The following is a 21,506-nucleotide window of genomic DNA, read 5'->3' as shown; positions in this document are numbered from 1 at the left end:
CACCCTGAGCATTTTTGCCAAAGACACCATGTGTCTATCTCGTCTCCTTCTGGGTGTTGCAAACATATGCACTAACTTATAATACCCTGTTCCACAGTGTGGCGCAGGGTATAAACACAACCGAGTTGTGTGTGATGGATTATTCAATTCTCTATCTGGGCAGACGGTAACAAAATCTACTATTGGCAGCCACCGTGGTGCAATGGTTAGCATGCCCGCCTTGCATACACAAGGTCGTGGGTTCGATTCCTGCTTCGACCGAACACCAAAAAGTTTTTCGGCGGTGGATTATTCCCACCTCAGTAATGCTGATGAAATTTCTGAGGGTTTCAAAACTTCTCTAAGTGGTTTCACTGCAATGTGGAACGCCGTTCAGACTCGGCGGAGGTCCCTTGTCATTGAGCTTAACATGGAATCGGGCAGCACTCAGTGATAAGAGAGAAGTTCACAACTGTGGTATCACAATGGACTGAATAGTCTAAGTGAGCCTGATACATCGGGCTGCCACCTAACCTAAACTAAGTCTACCATTCAAATACCAATTTATGCAATCGTGAACGTCGCTTCACGGAACCGTGAATTTTCCAATTTCGTGAACACCCGATCTTGGTCGATATTAAGACATATATAACCTTCAGTGAGTTTTTAGTTAAATTTATTAATATAAAAATTAAAGTCATGCCAATCTGTTGGTCAAATTAACACATTTTGTGCACAAACCCAACAACAGCAACAACAATGACAAAACTTAGGCAAAGACATTCATATCTACATTTAAGCCAAAATACAACCTTTTTCTAGGTAAGTTTCCTACACCATTACGTTTAATAGCTATGTCTCACAAAGAAAAAACATTAACTAATTATACAATGGTATGGATAACCGAAAGGGTGATAGGAGGAGTGGTAGGTGTTAAGACGCAGATGGAAAAAAAGCACAAACAAAAATAATAAAACTGACTGACTGACTAAAGAAATAGTTGTTTGCAAATTTAAATAAAAATATGTCTGAATGCACGTAAGAAATGCGATGAATAAAAATATCAATACAAAAATCAAAGAAAAACCTGTTGAACGGCATGCTACACTGAAGTCCCTCTCGCCGCCTAGCCAAAAATCACAAGAAATCAAAAGTAAATGAGACCAAAATGTCTACGATTTAAATTGCATGGAATAAATTGTAAAAAATAAATATTTACTATAAAAGAAGTAATAATCAAGAGAGAGAGAGAGAAAATGTACAGCGAACAAAACAAACAAAAAAAGAGACACAAATAAAAATAATTATTGCAGAATATCGAGAAGGAATACGAAAAACGAAAATACATTCAAATCTATATGGAATTAAACAAAAAAAGTACAAAAAATATTCCTCCAAAGCAAAAAAAAAAAAACACACTCAAGAAAAATAAGAAATACAAAAAACAACGTGCAAAGAATAAATTCGAACAAATTAAAGTGCATAACTTTGGTTGATTAACGGATAAGCTTAAGAGCAGTTCGTTGTAATGAAAGAGAGGCATTACTACAAAAGAGTTATGTGCGCATGAGCAGAGTCTTTATAATTATTTCGATTGCAATAAAACAGATACACCACCCCATCCACAGTGGTTCCTTGCGAGATATATTTTTATTTAAGTCTGGAATTGTTGCACCAATCGAAATAGTTTTTTTATGGCTGAATGATGCAGGTTTTGCATTTTGTTGTTTTTGATGGTTATTATTATGAATAAATTCTTAATTTTCCTGCAAAAAAAAGAGCTTCCAAAAAAGTAGTTTGAATTTATCTTGTGACACGGGAGTAGTGGAAATTGTGATAATATCCAAGGATTTTTACAAGAGCTCTTCAATCACAGGAAAAAATTTCACGAACATTTTTCCAATTAAAATTTTAATTGAGTTTTAAAAAATATTCAATTAAATATTTAATTGAATCAACAAAATTTTTAATTGAAATAAAAATCAATCACTCATATTAATAGTATCAATTATTTTTTTAATTGACTGCCAATTAATTTTTTCATTGATACTAACATTTCTATGATTGAAGACATTTCAATTAAAAAATTAATTGGACCAATTAATTTCGTGATTGAATCTAGGAGAGAAGTACTTCGGATCCGTTGCATTAGAAGTTGAATTCACAAAAAAAAAATGATTCAAACAATGAACTAAAATATTAATTGTCCTAACTAAATTACTTTTTAGTTAATTTGATTAAAAATTTAAATGTATCAATAAAAAAATTGAACTGACTGGTATGAAAACATTTTGTAATATGTGTAAGTAAAAGTTTCGTTACTGGCACAAAAAACAGACCAAATCTTTGTTATTTCAAACTATGTCAGAGTACACCACTTTAAGTATAATTTTTTTACTAATTTTAATTTTAGCATGAACTGCAAAAGAGTTCAAAATAATAATTATTACGAGAGATTGGTTCATATCGGTCCATAATTGTATATAGCTCCCATATAAACCGATCCTCAGATTTGACCTAGGAGCCACTTGAAAATGCACATTTCATTCGATCCGTTTGAAATTTGGTACGCGATGTTAGTATATGCCCACTACACACAATTTTTTTTTCTGATTCAATCACGAAATTAATTGATCCAATTAATTTTTTAATTAAAATGTCTTCAATCACAGAGATCCAATTAAAATTAAATCCAATTAAAAAAATAATTGATACTATTAATTTTTGTTTCAATTAAACAAGGTTAGGTTAGGTTAGGTTAGGTTATGTGGCAGCCCGATGTATCAGGCTCACTTAGACTATTCAGTCCATTGTGATACCACAGTGGTGAACTTCTCTCTTATCACTGAGTGCTGGCCGATTCCATGTTAAGCTCAATGACAAGGGACCTCCTTTTTATAGCCGAGTCCGAACGGCGTTCCACATTCGAGTGAAACCACTTAGAGAAGCTTTGAAACCCTCAGAAATGTCACCAGCATTACTGAGGTGGGATAATCCACCGCTGAAAAACTTTTTGGTGTTCGGTCGTAGCAGGAATCGAACCCACGACCTTGTGTATGCAAGGCGGGCATGCTAACCATTGCACCACGGTGGCTCAATTAAACAAAGAAAATTGTTGAATCAATTAAATTTTTAATTAAATATATTTAAAACTCAATTAAGACTTTAAGGTCAGTATTAAGTTGGCATTATAGCGCTAAATTGACACTTTTTTCACGGCTACTTTTCTTTAATAATTCATCAAACCGAAAATAAACATTTGAAATTTTTGCATTGGGTCATTCCCCAACTAGTTATAATAAAATTTGCAACAAGAAGATATAATTTTATTTTGTTTTGATTTTAGCAGCTAAACTCGAACTTAGTACCCACCTTTCATTGGAAAACTTTTCGTGAATTTTTCCTGTGTAACAACCATGCAAAAATTGGTCGATGTCGGTCCATATATATATAGCTCCCATATAAACCGAACCCTATATTTGACTTTCGCAAGCCCTTGGAGGAGTAGAGTTCATCCGATCCCGTCGAAATCCGTTCCTGTTAAAATTTGGTCCTATAATTACCACGCGAAAATTGGTTCATATCGGTTCATAATGAGATTTATATAGCTATTTATTCTGCTTTTTCCTCTAACATAGACTCTATATGAACTAACTTACAATTTAGCAGTCAACACAGAACAAAAAAAAATATCACCAAAATATTTCCAATTAAAAAGTTAAATGCATTTGAAAACTTTAATTCAATTAAAAAATTAATTGATGCAATTAATGTTTTAATCAAACTAGAAGTATTGAAGATTATACTTATCTTTGTGTGATATGCCTATTGGCGAGATTTAGAGGTGAACTAAGGTTCGTCAAGACACCGAATGTTTTTCAATAACAAAGAACTTAGGTTCATGGAAACACCAGTGCTTGGTTGGTGAGTGGAACTTAGGTTCCAATAGATAAAATAAGTTAAAGTGGGGAACTCTAGAAAATACCCGACGAAATACTCCCGGCAACCGAAATTGAAACAGGTGGGATTTCGTGTCTCTTACATTTATTATGGTTGAGAGACGAGAGAGATTCCTATGGGCGACGAGAGGAAACAATGTGTTCTGGTTGACAGTCAAACGGCAAGAAGAAGGAGATTTCCTGTTTTACATGACAGGAATCCTTTTATAAAATAAGAGCGGATAAAAAAGATAAAAGAAGTTGCCAATCGTCATTACAAAAATCTTAATTATGTATTGTATTGTTCTTAATTCATTGCTTTACAAACTAGAAGTGATTTTTATAGAACTGTACGATTCAATTCAATACATTTCAATTCAATAAATTACAATTCATTACAATTCAATACGTTTCAATTCAATACAATTCAATAAGTTCAATAAAGTTGCATGAAGACCAAACTGCATTCGACAAGTATTAAGTCAATTATGTCAATGATAGACAATTTTTAAATTTTTAATTAAAAATTAATTGATACAATTACCTTTTTAATCAAACTCGGAAGACTAACAGGTTGGCTGATAAGTCCCCGGTCTGACACATAGATGGCGTCGCTAGTATTAAATGCATATTATTTTTATATAGTACCAACCTTCAAATGCTTCGTGTCAAAATTTGACATCTGTAAGTCAATTAGTTTGTGAGATAGAGTGTCTTTTGTGAAGCAACTTTTGTTATTGTGAAAAAAATGGAAAAAAAGGAATTTCGTGTTTTGATAAAATACTGGTTTCTGAAGGGAAAAAATACGGTGGAAGCAAAAACTTGGCTTGATAATGAGTTTCCGGACTCTGCCAAGGGAAATCAACAATAATTGATTGGTATGCAAAATTCAAGCGTTGTGAAATGAGCACGGGGGACGGTGAACGCAGTGGACGCCGAAAGAGGTGGTTACCGACGAAAACATCAGAAAAAATCCAAAAAATGATTTTGAATGACCGTAAAATGAAATTGATCAAGATAGCAGAGGCCTTAAAGATATCAAAGGAACATGTTGGTCACATCATTCATCAATATTTGGATATGCGGAAGCTCTGTGCAAAATGGGTGCCGCGCGAGCTCACATTTGATTCTGAGCGGTGTTTGCAGCTGTTAACTCGTAATACACCCGAGTTTTTCCGTCGATATGTGACAATGGATGAAACATGGCTCCATCACTATACTACTGAGTCCAATCGACAGTCGGCTGAGTGGACAGCGACCGGTGAACCGTCTCCGAAGCGTGGAAAGACTCAAAAGTCCGCTGGCAAAGTAATGGTCTCCGTTTTTCGGAATGCGCATGGAATAATTTTTATCGATTATCTTGAGAAGAGAAAAACCATCAACAGTGATTATTATATGGCGTTATTGTAGCGTTTGAAGGTCGAAATCGCGGCCCCATATGAAGAAAAACAAAGTGTTGTTCCACCAAGACAACGTACCGTGCCACAAGTCATTGAGAACGATGGCAAAAATTCATGAATTGGGCTTCGAATTGCTTCCCCACCCACTCCATTCTCCAGATCTGGCCCCCAGCGACTTTTTCTTGTTCTCAGACCTCAAAAGGATGCTTGCAGGGAAAATATTTGGCTGCAATGAAGAGGTGATCGCCGAAACTGAGGCCTATTTTGAGGCAAAACCGAAGGAGTACTACCAAAATGTTATAAAAACAAGTATATACAGCAGTAAGTTCGGCCGGGCCGAATCTTAAATACCCACCACCATGAACCAAATATTAGGGTTTCCTTTGAAATTTCAGGAGGGCTTGAGGACTTGAGGACACAACCCGAAGATAAATTTAAAGATTTCACCTATGAGGACTATATCAGATTCTGGATTTATAAGAACCATTTTTGTTTGAGGTTTAGAGGAATCATTAACATCTCTTGTAAGTGTGCAAGAAAATTATAAAATAACGTCTTGATTTGAAATCTTAAATCTGTAGAAGTAAAATCTGGAAATTTTACATTGAGTTTCAAGCAATTTTCATGATCAGTGCGCCTTCTACACCCTCAAGAAGTGAAGTCGGTCTATATGGAGGCATTACCAAATGGACCGATAAAAACTTAATCCGATACACGTTTTTGTGAGCCTAAAATACCAGAATATTTACAATTTCAGGCATATCAGATAAAAACTACGGTTTCTAGAAACCCAAGGAGTTAAATCGGGAGATCGTTCTTATGGGGGCTATACTAAAATATGGACCGATACTCACCATTTTCGGCACACCTCTTTGTGACCCGAAAATACCTCTAGATTTCCAATTTCAGGCAAATAGGATAAAAACTTCGGATTCTAGAAGCCCAAGAAGTAAAATTGGGGAATCGGTCTATATGGGGGCTATACCAAAATATGGATCGATACTCACCATTTTCGGCACACCTCTTTATGGTCCTAAAATACCTCTACATTTCCAATTTCAGACAAATTGGATAAAAACTACGGTTTCTATAAGCCCAAGACCCCAAATCGGGAGATCGGTCTATATGGGGGCTATACCATAATATGGACCGATACTCACAATTTTTGGCACACGTATTTGTGGTCCTACAATACCTCTAGATTTCCAATTTCAGGTAAATTGAATAAAAACTGCGGTTTCTATAAGCCCAAGAAGTAAAATCGGGAGATCGGTCTATATGGGGGCTATACCAAAATATGGACCGATACTCACAATTTTTGGCACACGTATTTGTGGTCCTACAATACCTCTAGATTTCAAATTTCAGGTAAATTGAATAAAAACTGCGGTTTCTATAAGCCCAAGAAGTAAAATCGGGAGATCGGTCTATATGGGGGCTATACTAAAACGTGGACCGATACTCACCATTTTTGGCACATCTCTTTATGGTCATAAAATACCTCCAGATTTCAAATTTCAGGCAAATTGGATAAAAACTACGATTTCTATAAGCCCAAGACCCCAAATCGAGAGGTCGGTTTATATGGGGACTATATCAAAACCTGGACCGATATAGCCCATCTTCGAACTTGACCTGCCTGCAGACAAAAGACGAGCTTGTGCAAAATTTCAGCACGATTGCTTCATTATTGAAGTCTGTAGCGTGATTACAACAGACAGACAGACAGACAGACAGACAGACAGACAGACGGACAGACGGACATCGTTATATCGTCTTAGAATTTCTCCCTGATCAAGAATATATATACTTTATATAGTCGGAAATCGATATTTCGATGCGTTACAAACGGAATGACAAACTTATTATACCCCCGTCACCATTCTATGGTGGTGGGTATAAAAATTGGAAGGTCGTTATAATCGTTGTATCGCTCTTGAAGGGAACTATGTTGAATAATAAAAACGAATTTTGACAAAAAAAAAATGTGTTTTTCTTTGTTAGACCGTGGACTTATCAGCCAACCTGTTAAGTCAGTTAGTAAAACGATTGATTTTTTTTCTTAATTTTTAATAAAAAGATTATTGATACAATCAATTTTTGAATCAAAATAAAACCACAAAGTCGAAAAAAGTTACGACTTTAATTATAAAATTAATTGATACAATAATTTTTTTAATTAAAATAAGAACACAAAGTTCGTTGAGAAAATGAATGAATAATTTCGCGGGTTTTATTAAACAATTAATTGTTCCAATTAACAAAAAAAAAATTTTGTATCGTTGTCTATTGTACAACTCAATTACACAGAAAAAAATTCACGAAAATTTTTCCAATTAAAGTCTTAATTAAAATTAAATATTCAATTAAAAATGTAATTGATTTAATAAATTTTTTAATTGAAACAAAAATCATTCACAAAACATAATAGTATCAATTAATTTTTTAATTGATACTATCATTTCTGTGATTGAAGACATTTCAGTTAAAAAATTAATTGGATCAATTAATTTCGTGATTGAATTAGATTTTTGTTTTGTGGGTAATAGTTTAAGTGATTTAGTTAAATAGTTAATTGGAAATTGGATTGAAGTTTAACTAAATAATTAATTGAATCAATTAAAAAAACTGAATGAGTTTTTCAATGGACATCAATTACATTTTTGATTGAATCAATTAAAACATTAATTGATTGTTGCAGTCAACATCAATTAAAAAATTAATTGGATCAATTAATTTCGTGATTGAATCAGATTTTTGTTTTGTGCGTTATAGTTAACTGATTTAGTTAAATAGTTAATTGAAAATTGGATTGAAGTTTAACTAAATAATTAATTGAATCAATTTAAAAAACTGATTGAGTTTTTCAATGGACATCAATTACATTTTTGATTGAATCAATTAAAACATTAATTGATTGTTGCAGTCAACATCAATTAATTTTTTAATCAAATATTTTTATACCCAATTAAAACTGTAATTGTTACTATCATTTTCGTGATTGAAGACATTTCAATTAAAAAATTAGTTGAATCAATTAATTTCGTGATAGAATCAGAAATTTCTTGTTTTGGTCGAGGGTACGAATTTTCGGCCATAAATACTTGGTTATTGATTTTCTATTCTTTATTGCGACACTGTCCAAAATTTAAATTTTCGCTTAAAACATAATGCATTTTTTACGAATGAAAGGATGAGATGGAGGATCACTGGACGTATTAAAAAGAAATGTTGGTGAACAGCTTCCAACTTTTTTTGCTAGGATATGCCGTTAGAAATGAAAAACAATATTGGCCAAATGGCCACCACGACCATGCCTAAAGACCGTATGCTTTTCATTAAGGTTTGCATAACCAACTCAGAGTGTGTCTGTCCTATGTTATATTCCCGCTAGTCTGACGAATTCCATCTATGAGGTGTTGAATCAATCTCTGAGGTGTTGGCATAGTCCTTATCCTTTACGTGGCCCTAAAAGAAGAATTCACAAAATATCGGTAGCCAATTGTGATCACCTCTACGAGAGTTAAAACAGATCGGAAACGTATTCCGTAAAACAGCAATGGATTTCATTGCTTGTGCGGCACATTATCCTGAACCTTATCTTGGAAAATATAAGGTTCAAGCTCCCTGTTACACGTTAAGGATGGAGAAACACCCCAACAGTAATAAATGGGGTTTCCGTGCCCCAGATGCAACCAATTTTGCTTCCCGACTATGCTAGTGAAGTGGAAATGGAGTCAAGGGCTTTTTCTCTTTTATCAATGTACACAGAAAAAAATTTTACCAAGATATTTCCAATTAAAAAGTTGATTGAAGTTGATAATTTTTTTAATTAAAAAATTAATTGATGCAATGAACTTTTTAATGAAACTCGAAAGTCTAAGGGTATGGTCACACTAGGCAAATATTTGAACAAAATGAGTGTCAAACTTTTTTCCAGAAACATATTCGAATTATCTGGCTACAGTTTTTGTAAAATAAAAATGATTGCTCGTTTCACTGTGGTGATCAATTTTTTTTTTGATTTCTGTCAAATATTTGCCTAATGTGACCCTGCCGTAAGTCACTTAAAAAACTTAGGGATTTTTTTTTTAAATTTTTAACTAAAAATTTATTTCAAACAAACAGTTTTTTAATCAAACTAAATACACTAAATCAATTAAGAAAGTAATTGAAAATAGTTACGTTTTTACTGAAAAATTTAATTGAATTTTCCAATCAACATCAATTAAATTCTCAATTGAATCAATTAAAAAATTAATAGAAATTTACTAATGAAATCAATAAATTTTTTTAATCAATTGGATCAATTAATTTCGTGATTGAAGCAGAAAAAAATGTTTTTGTGTAGTGTTTAAGAAACCCACAAAATCTGTTGCATTTTTATACCCACCACCATAGAATGGTGACGGGGGTATAATAAGTTTGTCATTCCGTTTGTAACGCATCGAAATATCGATTTCCGACTATATAAAGTATATATATTCTTGATCAGGGAGAAATTCTAAGACGATATAACGATGTCCGTCTGTCCGTCTGTCTGTCTGTCTGTCTGTCTGTCTGTTGTAATCACGCTACAGACTTCAATAATGAAGCAATCGTGCTGAAATTTTGCACAAGCTCGTCTTTTGTCTGCAGGCAGGTCAAGTTCGAAGATGGGCTATATCGGTCCAGGTTTTGATATAGTCCCCATATAAACCGACCTCTCGATTTGGGGTCTTGGGCTTATAGAAATCGTAGTTTTTATCCAATTTGCCTGAAATTTGAAATCTGGAGGTATTTTATGACCATAAAGAGATGTGCCAAAAATGGTGAGTATCGGTCCACGTTTTAGTATAGCCCCCATATAGACCGATCTCCCGATTTTACTTCTTGGGCTTATAGAAACCGCAGTTTTTATTCAATTTACCTGAAATTTGAAATCTAGAGGTATTGTAGGACCACAAATACGTGTGCCAAAAATTGTGAGTATCGGTCCATATTTTGGTATAGCCCCCATATAGACCGATCTCCCGATTTTACTTCTTGGGCTTATAGAAACCGCAGTTTTTATTCAATTTACCTGAAATTGGAAATCTAGAGGTATTGTAGGACCACAAATACGTGTGCCAAAAATTGTGAGTATCGGTCCATATTATGGTATAGCCCCCATATAGACCGATCTCCCGATTTGGGGTCTTGGGCTTATAGAAACCGAAGTTTTTATCCAATTTGTCTGAAATTGGAAATGTAGAGGTATTTTAGGACCATAAAGAGGTGTGCCGAAAATGGTGAGTATCGATCCATATTTTGGTATAGCCCCCATATAGACCGATTCCCCAATTTTACTTCTTGGGCTTCTAGAATCCGAAGTTTTTATCCTATTTGCCTGAAATTGGAAATCTAGAGGTATTTTCGGGTCACAAAGAGGTGTGCCGAAAATGGTGAGTATCGGTCCATATTTTAGTATAGCCCCCATAAGAACGATCTCCCGATTTAACTCCTTGGGTTTCTAGAAACCGTAGTTTTTATCTGATATGCCTGAAATTGTAAATATTCTGGTATTTTAGGCTCACAAAAACGTGTATCGGATTAAGTTTTTATCGGTCCATTTGGTAATGCCTCCATATAGACCGACTTCACTTCTTGAGGGTGTAGAAGGCGCACTGATCATGAAAATTGCTTGAAACTCAATGTAAAATTTCCAGATTTTACTTCTACAGATTTAAGATTTCAAATCAAGACGTTATTTTATAATTTTCTTGCACACTTACAAGAGATGTTAATGATTCCTCTAAACCTCAAACAAAAATGGTTCTTATAAATCCAGAATCTGATATAGTCCTCATAGGTGAAATCTTTAAATTTATCTTCGGGTTGTGTCCTCAAGTCCTCAAGCCCTCCTGAAATTTCAAAGGAAACCCTAATATTTGGTTCATGGTGGTGGGTATTTAAGATTCGGCCCGGCCGAACTTACTGCTGTATATACTTGTTTCTTATATCCGTTAACTATTTCATATTGTTTAACTACTGTCCGGCACAGTGCATTGCAATGCATAGCAGTAATTATTCGTCGCTCTCGGTCTCTCTTAATCGTAGCTGGTTAGCCATGAAGAGAGTAGATGGCAGAGCAGTCAATGCTAGCAACTCTGCTGGTGACGTATTGCAGAGCATATGAGCCAACAAGAAGTTAGCCAACAAAACGACAGAGTTAGTCTGCAAATGAGCAGTCAAGTGAACGGTTTTTTCAACACGTCTGCGCTTCGTAACTGAACAGAAATCCCCAATATTTAGTTGGTGGAAAAAAACCAACTAAATCTTAAATTGAAAAAAAAATACAAATTAAAATTTGGAAGAAAAAAATTAATAAAATTAAAATCAACTAAAAAAATATAAATCAAGCATATAAGTGGTATTTATAAAATTCAAAACAAGAAAGAGATCCGATAAAAAAGTCACTTATTTTACAAGTGTCTGGATAATTCGTTGATATTTTTTTTCTTACGCATGCGCAACCGTGAGTGTGTTTGAGTGATTGAAAAATTTTTCTCGCCAGTTTAGCTTTTCCACAATTTTCGTTTGCGTCTTTTCTTCTTTGCTTTTCTGCAAGAAGTAACAACGGTTATTTTAACAAAAAGAAAGAAAACGTGAAATAAAGAAATTCATTATTGTGTAGTCTCTGCATCTAAGGATTACAAAAATTTAAATTTATTGGATTAACAGTTTGTTGTTGCCCCTGTTGTTTTGTGGATTACCTTGATTTACATTTTCCTTAGATTTCCAAAAAAAAAAAATAATAAGGTAAGTTTTTTAACGTTATTTTCGTTGGTTTTTAGGTTGCACTATTTTCTTTTATCTTTTGGGCATATCTAGTTTATTGCTCTTTTGCTCGGTTTTCTGCAATTGCAACATGCAAAGTGTCTACACGCAAAAAAAAAAACAAAATTCAGGGAAATTTTTGGACCAACAAAATTTGTTTTTGAGAAGCCACTGCTAGCCATCCTTGGCCAACAAAATATACAAATTGTCATGGATTCTGTACCAGTTCCAGCCAAATACCCAAAAAGTTTTCAATGGTGATTTACTTACACTCTGTAGAACTTTTGATATATTTGACTATTTCAAAAGCTTTTTTAACCCTTGTGCACACCTTGGGTCAATTTGACCCAACATTGATTTTAAAACGTAATTTTTATTCCTTTAGTTATTGGATATTTTTTTGAAACTTTTATTTATCCATTACAGGGACGAAATGTATGTTCGTAGAAGATAATAATAAAAATATAATATTTCCATAAACCGCTATTATAATCTGCACATGGAAAAGGCACTTATCCAAGGAGTGCACAAGGGTTAAGTGCACAGAAAAAAATATCACCAAAATATTTCCAATTAAAAAGTTAATTGAAGTTGAACATTTTTTCAATTAATAAATTAATTGATACAATTAACTTTTTAATCATGATAGAAACATTAAGTTAATTAAGTCAATGATTGAAAATTTTAAAATTTTTAATTAAAAAATTAATTGATACAATTAACTTTTTAATCAAATTCGGAAGACTAATTCAGTTAAAACAAGTATATACAGCACTAAGTTCGGCCGGGCCGAATCTTAAATACCCACCACCATGAACCAAATATTAGGGTTTCCTTTGAAATTTCAGGAGGGCTTGAGGACTTGAGGACACAACCCGAAGATAAATTTAAAGATTTCACCTATGAGGACTATATCAGATTCTGGATTTATAAGAACCATTTTTGTTTGAGGTTTAGAGGAATCATTAACATCTCTTGTAAGTGTGCAAGAAAATTATAAAATAACGTCTTGATTTGAAATCTTAAATCTGTAGAAGTAAAATCTGGAAATTTTACATTGAGTTTCAAGCAATTTTCATGATCAGTGCGCCTTCTACACCCTCAAGAAGTGAAGTCGGTCTATATGGAGGCATTACCAAATGGACCGATAAAAACTTAATCCGATACACGTTTTTGTGAGCCTAAAATACCAGAATATTTACAATTTCAGGCATATCAGATAAAAACTACGGTTTCTAGAAACCCAAGGAGTTAAATCGGGAGATCGTTCTTATGGGGGCTATACTAAAATATGGACCGATACTCACCATTTTCGGCACACCTCTTTGTGACCCGAAAATACCTCTAGATTTCCAATTTCAGGCAAATAGGATAAAAACTTCGGATTCTAGAAGCCCAAGAAGTAAAATTGGGGAATCGGTCTATATGGGGGCTATACCAAAATATGGATCGATACTCACCATTTTCGGCACACCTCTTTATGGTCCTAAAATACCTCTACATTTCCAATTTCAGACAAATTGGATAAAAACTACGGTTTCTATAAGCCCAAGACCCCAAATCGGGAGATCGGTCTATATGGGGGCTATACCATAATATGGACCGATACTCACAATTTTTGGCACACGTATTTGTGGTCCTACAATACCTCTAGATTTCCAATTTCAGGTAAATTGAATAAAAACTGCGGTTTCTATAAGCCCAAGAAGTAAAATCGGGAGATCGGTCTATATGGGGGCTATACCAAAATATGGACCGATACTCACAATTTTTGGCACACGTATTTGTGGTCCTACAATACCTCTAGATTTCAAATTTCAGGTAAATTGAATAAAAACTGCGGTTTCTATAAGCCCAAGAAGTAAAATCGGGAGATCGGTCTATATGGGGGCTATACTAAAACGTGGACCGAAACTCACCATTTTTGGCACATCTCTTTATGGTCATAAAATACCTCCAGATTTCAAATTTCAGGCAAATTGGATAAAAACTACGATTTCTATAAGCCCAAGACCCCAAATCGAGAGGTCGGTTTATATGGGGACTATATCAAAACCTGGACCGATATAGCCCATCTTCGAACTTGACCTGCCTGCAGACAAAAGACGAGCTTGTGCAAAATTTCAGCACGATTGCTTCATTATTGAAGTCTGTAGCGTGATTACAACAGACAGACAGACAGACAGACAGACAGACAGACAGACGGACAGACGGACATCGTTATATCGTCTTAGAATTTCTCCCTGATCAAGAATATATATACTTTATATAGTCGGAAATCGATATTTCGATGCGTTACAAACGGAATGACAAACTTATTATACCCCCGTCACCATTCTATGGTGGTGGGTATAAAAAAGTGCTGATTTTTTTTTTTAATTTTTAATTAAAAATGTATTTCAAACAGTCGTTTGTTAATCCAAATAAAAACTCTAAGCCAATTCAGAAAGTAATTAAAAATAGTTACCTTTTTTAATTAATAAATTAATTGAGTTTTGCAATCAACATCAATTAAATTTTTAATTGAATCAATTAAAAAATGAATTGAAATTTGCTGAAAAAAATCAATAAAATTTTTAATCAAGAATTTTTTCTATGCCCAATTAAAACTGTGATTGATACTATCATTTTCGTGATTGAAGACATTTCAATTAAAAAACTAATTGGAACAATTAATTTGGTGATTGAATCAGAAAGAAAAAATTTTGTGTGTGGTTTAATACATTGTGTGACATGCAATTCATACTCATACATCATTTATAAATGAGCTCAGCATTAAATTCTGCAACACTCAGTGATAAGTGAAAAATACACCACATTTTTTCTCTCCGATCAAAATATTTTTGAAAAGTATGGATTTATCATAGCCTGTTTTAAATTCGATACACTTGACAGAGCAATGTTGCAATTTTTTATGTACACGGACCGAAAAAGAGTAATTTTTAAATGCAAGCATATAATGTTCATAAACAAGAATAACATGTTTGGCATACATATGTTACTATGTTAGAACATATTATGTTTTGGGACATTACATTTTCTTAAATGTAATATATCTGTATGCAAACATATATTAAATTAAAAATTTCGTATAAACATATATATGTACTCGTATGTTTAGAAACGTCAAAGAGAGCGAGAGAGAATAAAAAAGTTAGGAGAATATTTATTTCCCATTTCTTCGTAGATAATTGAATGATGCAGTCTTAAAACCCCCTTTTTTTAAATGATTACATTAGTCCACAAGATTACGCCTTTTAAAAAATTGGAACAGTTCTCACTTTAGCTATTTAATAACTATAAAATGTAAAACTTCAGATTCGAAACTGGAATTAACTATTTGTGCCCTAAAATATGATATGCTTAGGATGAAATATAGCATGTTTGCATACTACAAACAATATTTTGTTAGAAAAAAATTCTGAAAATATACACTGAAAAAACAGTGAACCCACCAGGAAGAAAACTTTTGGTTAATTTTAGAAAATTTTTAATATTTTTAGAAATTTTTAACTAAACAGTATTACAAACGCTGGCATCACGCCGATATGACAAAAATAAGTAAATATTTTTCGACAAATTCAAGAAAATTTATTATACATAAATAATTTTGTTCACTTGATAAGAAAATTTTGTAGTTTGAAGGAAAAAATTGGTGTTCAAAATTGCAAGAATGGCTTTAGTGACATATGAAGTTCATGATGGATGTATTTTTAATAAAATTTACAAATTTAAAGAAATAATGAACTATTTTGTGAGAAATACGAATTTAGGAAATCTTTATGCTTAATTTTTGTATAATTTTCCCCCGATTTTTAGTTCATTTAACTAACATACGCAAAAAATTATTAAAGTAAATGAAACTTTCTCTAAACATAATAATTCTATGAACTAATATAAAGTTAAATTGGCTTTAGTGAAATAGAGAGTTCACTTTTTTTTGAGTGTATATGCTTGAAGCAGACTATGTTTGGTATATGTTACAGAGGCGAGGTCTACATCTTTATGGCGGATGACCTCCTCGTTGGACTGATATTTGTGTTCAGCCAAATCAGGATGGAAAGATTGGGAGCGCGTAGAAATTCCATCACAGCCTTTCGCTAGGTAGGTGATGTTGGTCACATCGTTTGAATCCCAGAAGACGGCAATGAAATATTCTTTCCCTTGTTCAAAGCACCTACGCGGGTGAAGCTCGTAGTGTCGACCATTTCTTGGTCTCCGGTAACCAACGACCCCATTTTCGAACACTTAGTCATAAACACCATAGACCATAATGTGTATGGCGTGTATCAGCTGGAACTCAAGGTGCAACATTCTAATCACACCCTCAAAAAATATCACTTCTGTAACATATATTTTCAGGATTGGTACAAACAAAATATTGTTTGTATTGTTCAAACATATTATGTTTCACCATAGGGCATACACTGGTAGTAAAAAATTTTAATGAAATTTTCTTTGTGTGGATATATTTTTAAGGCGCCAATTGGTTACTTCCATTATTTTACTTGCAGCGTACTCTCTAGGTCTCTCTTTCTAAACACATATATGTTTTTAGGCTGTTTCCACATTAATATATGTTTGCATCTAAGCATATTATATTTACAAACATTTTATGTCCCAAACATAATATGTTCTAACATATTAATATATATGTCCCAAACATGTTATGCTAGTTTATGAACATTATATGCTTAGGTTAGGTTAGGTTATGTGGCAGCTCGATGTATCAGGCTCACTTAGACTATTCAGTCCATTGTGATACCACAAGTGGTGAACTTCTCTCTTATTACTGAGTGCTGCCCGATTCCATGTTAAGCTCAATGACAAGGGGCCTCTTTTTTTTAGCCGAGTCCGAACGGCGTTCCACATTGCAGTGAAACCACTTAACATAGAGAAGCTTTGAAACCCTCAGAAATGTCACCAGCATTACTGAGGTGGGATAATCCACCGCTGAAAAAACTTTTTTGGTGTTCGGTCGAAGCAGGAATCGAACCCACGACCTTGTGTATGCAAGGCGGGCATGCTAACCATTGCACCACGGTGGCTCCCAACATTATATGCTTGCACTTCAAAATATTGTGTTAAACAATTTGAGTTAAAAAATTTGAGTTAAAAATTTTGAGTTCTTTTTTGTCCCTGCACTTCTTAAAATGGTTTTACTATTATGGAATTGAGACCTACGATTTAATGCATTGTAATCAGAAGCAAAAAGTCCATATTTCGACCTTTCAACTTTTTGAAAATTTGAAAAAAAAAATCAATTTTTTCTGTTGTAGACTTTTTCAAAATTTTTAAAAGTAGATTTTCGATTTTTTTTTAACGTTTGGAAAAGTGTACTTTTTGAAATTTCCAATTTTACAAAATTTTTGAAAAATCGACTTTTCGACTTTTACAAACTTTTGAACTTTAAAAATTCCCAGTAAATCCAGAAGTGGTGCAAAAACTGATAAGAAGAAATGATCAATCTGCTGAATTGATTTTACACTAATTTTTAAGATGTGATGCTATCTCAGTATTTCGGATTTTATTTAAAAAAATAAGAAAGAAAAAACATTGAAAAATTTACTTTATATTCGGTAAAATTAAGAAAATTTAAATTTATTGCGAAAACTGCCTAAGACAAAGGATTTTTATATATCACTTCAAACGAATTTCTTGTAAAGTGAAAATTAAGTCCATCTTTAGAAGAGCATTTCTGAAAGTATTTAACCCTTAAATATACAAGGTCACCTCAAAATGGTAAAAAACATCTGCATACCACGTTTTTTTTTTGCAAAAAAATTTATGTGTTTTTTTAGTAGTGGCTTTATTTAAAACAAGTATATACAGCAGTAAATTCGGCCGGGCCGAATTTTAAATACCCACCACCATGAATCAAGTATAATAGTTTACTATGAAAACTCTTCGTCGTAGTGGGTTACTTGATAATATATAGAATTGTAGGGGGTTTGATGACAAATCTTCTCCCAAACGAGCCAGGTCCCGAAGACAAACTTTAAAGATTCTACCTATGAAGACCAGATAAGATTCTGGATTTTAATGAAAACCAATTTTGTTTGAGTTTTAGAGAAAATATAAACACATCGTGTATATGTTGAAATAACGCCTTGATTTAAAATCTTAAATCAGTAGATTTTTCCGCATTTATTTAAATACGATGAGTAAAATCTGGAACTTTTACTTTCAGTTTGAAGCAATTTTCATGATCAGTGCGCCTGCTATACCCTGAAAGAAGTGTTTTCTTTTTTGAGAAACGTAAAATTATACAAGAAAAGTTTTCTTTTGACACAAATTTTAGAGACAATCGTTGAATAAACGAAAACACTTTATAAGAAAAAGAAATTTCGTTTGTTTAAAATTTTATTATAGATTACTAATTTCCAGCAAATCGGATAAAAACTACGGATTCTAGAAGCCCAAGAAATAAAGCCGGGAGATCGGTGTATATGGGGGCTATACCAAAACATGGACCGATAGGCACCATTTGCTACTCACATATTTGTGATCTTAAAATACCTCCAGATTTTCAATTTCAAACAAATCGGCCAGAAAATATAGTCGCTAGACGCCCAAGAAGTAAAAATCGGGAGATCAGTTTATATGGGGGTTATACCAAAAAATGGACCGATATACCTCAATTTCGGCACTCTTATTTGTGGTCTAAAAATACCTCCAGATTTCGAATTTCAGGCAACTCATGTAATAAATACAGTTATTGTAGCTCAAGAATTTCAGGCAAAGCGGATGGTAAATATAGTTTCTAGAAGCCCAAGAAGCAAAATGGGAGATCGGTCTATATGGGGCCTATACCAAAAAATGGACCAATGGGCACCATTTTTGGCACACCTTTTTATGGTCCTCAAATACCTCTAGATTTCCAATTTCAGGCAAATCTGATAAAAACTACGGTTTTTATAGGCCCAAGACCCCAAATCGGGAGGTCGGTTTATATGGGGACTATATCAAAACATGGACCGATGCGGACCATTTTCGACACACCTCTTTATGGTCCCAAAATACCTTTAGATTTTCAATTTCATACAAATCGGATAGAAAATACTGTTTCTAGACGCGTAAGAAGCAAAATCGGGAGATCGGTCTATATGGGGGCTATATCAAAACATGGACCGATACGAACAATTTTCGACACACCTCCTTGTGGTCCTAAAATACCTCTAGATTTTCAATTTCAGACAAATCGGATAGAAAATACTGTTTCTAGATGCCTAAGAAGCAAAATCGGGAGATCGGTCTATATGGGGGCTATATCAAAACATGGACCGATACGAACAATTTTCGACACACCTCCTTATGGTCCTAAAATACCTTTAGATTTTCAATTTCAGACAAATCGGATAGAAAATACTGTTTCTAGACGCCTAAGAAGCAAAATCGGGAGATCGGTCTATATGGGGGCTATACTAAAACATGGACCGATACGGACCATTTTCGACACACCTCTTTATGGTCCCACAATACCTCTAGATTTCCAATTTCAGGCAAATCTGATAAAAACTACGGTTTTTATAGGCCCAAGACCCCAAATCGGGAGGTCGGTTTATATGGGGACTATAACAAAACTTGGACCGATATAGCCCATCTTCGAACTTGACCTGCCTGCAAACAAAAAACGAATCTGTGCCAAATTTCGGGTCGATAGCGCCATTAGTGAAGGCTGTAGCGTGATTACAACAGACAGACAGACAGACGGACAGACGGACATGCTTATATCGTCTTAGAATTTCTCCCTGATCAAGAATATATATACTTTATATAGTCGGAAATCAATATTTCGATGTGTTACAAACGGAATGACAAACTTATTATACCCCCGTCACCATTTTATGGTGGTGGGTATAATTAAATAGGCTTTGGTGGCCCATTTTTCAGTACAATTGGAAAATTCTCGAAATATGCTATATCTTCCCAAAGGTGTGAAATTGGAATTTTAATAAACAATAAGGCAATGATTCGATTCCCCGAGAACATTATAAAAATACGCCATTTTCACGCAGATCAAATTTATAAAACTCACTTTTTATTTTGTGTAGGCTTTTGTATTTGCTGTATTTTATCACCTCCGTTTTGCCAAAAGCAACTCACCGTGCAGTGTATAATTTTATGTAAAAATGCCTTAAAAAAATATTTCATTGTTTTTTATTTTTGTTTTTCACCATACATCTGCAGGTGGATGGCAGTGGGAGATTGCAAAACATCTGAAGCGTATCTTTAAAGAAATCATGATGATGAAAAACTTAAATATTTTTTTGTTTATATTAAGCTACGATTACAAAGTACTTTTAGTATTTCAACTACATATTTTGACATTAACTTAACTCCCATACTCGTAAAAAAAAAAAAAACAAAACCTAAAAAAATAGGTTGATTTTGAGAAAGGTCAGATTTAACCGACTAATGGATTTCGTATAAAAAACTGTAAGACAAAATATGGATTTACATCATTAGGTTGTGTTATGGAATTAATATAAAAATGGCACCCAAAACATTATTAAAATTCAAGATATGTCAAATTTTTGAACTACACTCAAAGAAAAAAGTTTACTTGGATCCAAAGATTTTGACCTTCCCTTAAGGATTTTGGTATAATTTTCGAGCTGAAGATGCGGCTTCTTTAAAACAAAGAGAAGGGGAAGTTTTGTGTCTTTAAATCTATGTTCTATAAAATTAAAATCAAAATGATGAAAATGAAAATTCTATAGAGTAGGAATTTTCATTTTCTTTTTGCGATATATTAACAAAGTTATTCATGTACAAAAAAAATTACAACTTAAAAAATTCTAATTATAACAGATGCTTCAAAGTAAAAAATGTTTTCTTAATTTCATATTAGGTCAATATTTTTTTCAGTGCATATAAAATCTCCAGAGCAATTTTAAAACTATAAATAAATAAAATTGAGAGATCCGTATAGGATTCATCTTAAAAATCTAAGTCCAAAAAAATGTGGAAATTCTTCTAATGATACAACTTTAAAAGCACTTCCAAAAATGTCCTCCCAAAGATGTTCTTTATTTTAACTGCACAGGAAGTTCATTTGAGTTAATTTTTTTAACTCGCTATGTAATGGAAAATTTAAAGTTGTTTTGTTTAAAATAGGCTACACGCAGAGAAGGAATATGATCACCTCAACCATGTTTCGAGAGCAAAATGTTATTTTTGGACGGAGAACATGTAACATGTTTGCGGCAACCATGTTATTTTCTCAAAAAGCCTATGTCTGATTTCGGCAACCATGTATATGTTTGCCGAGGAAACAACATTTTTGCGACAAAAAAGCTCCATGGTCACCGTCCAAAAATAACATTTTGCTCTCCAAACATGGTTGAGGTGATCATATTCCTTCTCTGCCTGTAAAAACAGATTAACT

The 21,506-nt window shown here is 33.5% G+C and overlaps 1 protein-coding gene across 4 annotated transcripts in view; it reads left to right on the top strand.

Moving 5' to 3' along the window:
- The first annotated feature begins 11,522 nt into the window (after positions 1-11,522).
- The window catches only part of LOC142237215 (uncharacterized), a 91,209-nt gene continuing 81,225 nt past the window's right edge, over positions 11,523-21,506 (top strand). For 3 of the 4 annotated variants that reach the window (XM_075308588.1, XM_075308587.1, XM_075308585.1), the window contains exon 1: positions 11,523-12,097. The gene's annotated coding sequence lies outside the window, so the exon portion shown is untranslated. The remainder of the gene's footprint in view (positions 12,098-21,506) is intronic. The other variant, XM_075308586.1, reaches the window with a different exon arrangement.

The sequence above is a fragment of the Haematobia irritans genome, chromosome 4 (genome assembly GCF_050003625.1).
Source record: "Haematobia irritans isolate KBUSLIRL chromosome 4, ASM5000362v1, whole genome shotgun sequence".
NCBI lineage: Eukaryota > Metazoa > Arthropoda > Insecta > Diptera > Muscidae > Haematobia > Haematobia irritans.
The sequence above is the reverse complement of the archived record's forward strand: the minus strand, read 5'-3'. Positions and strand labels throughout refer to the sequence as shown.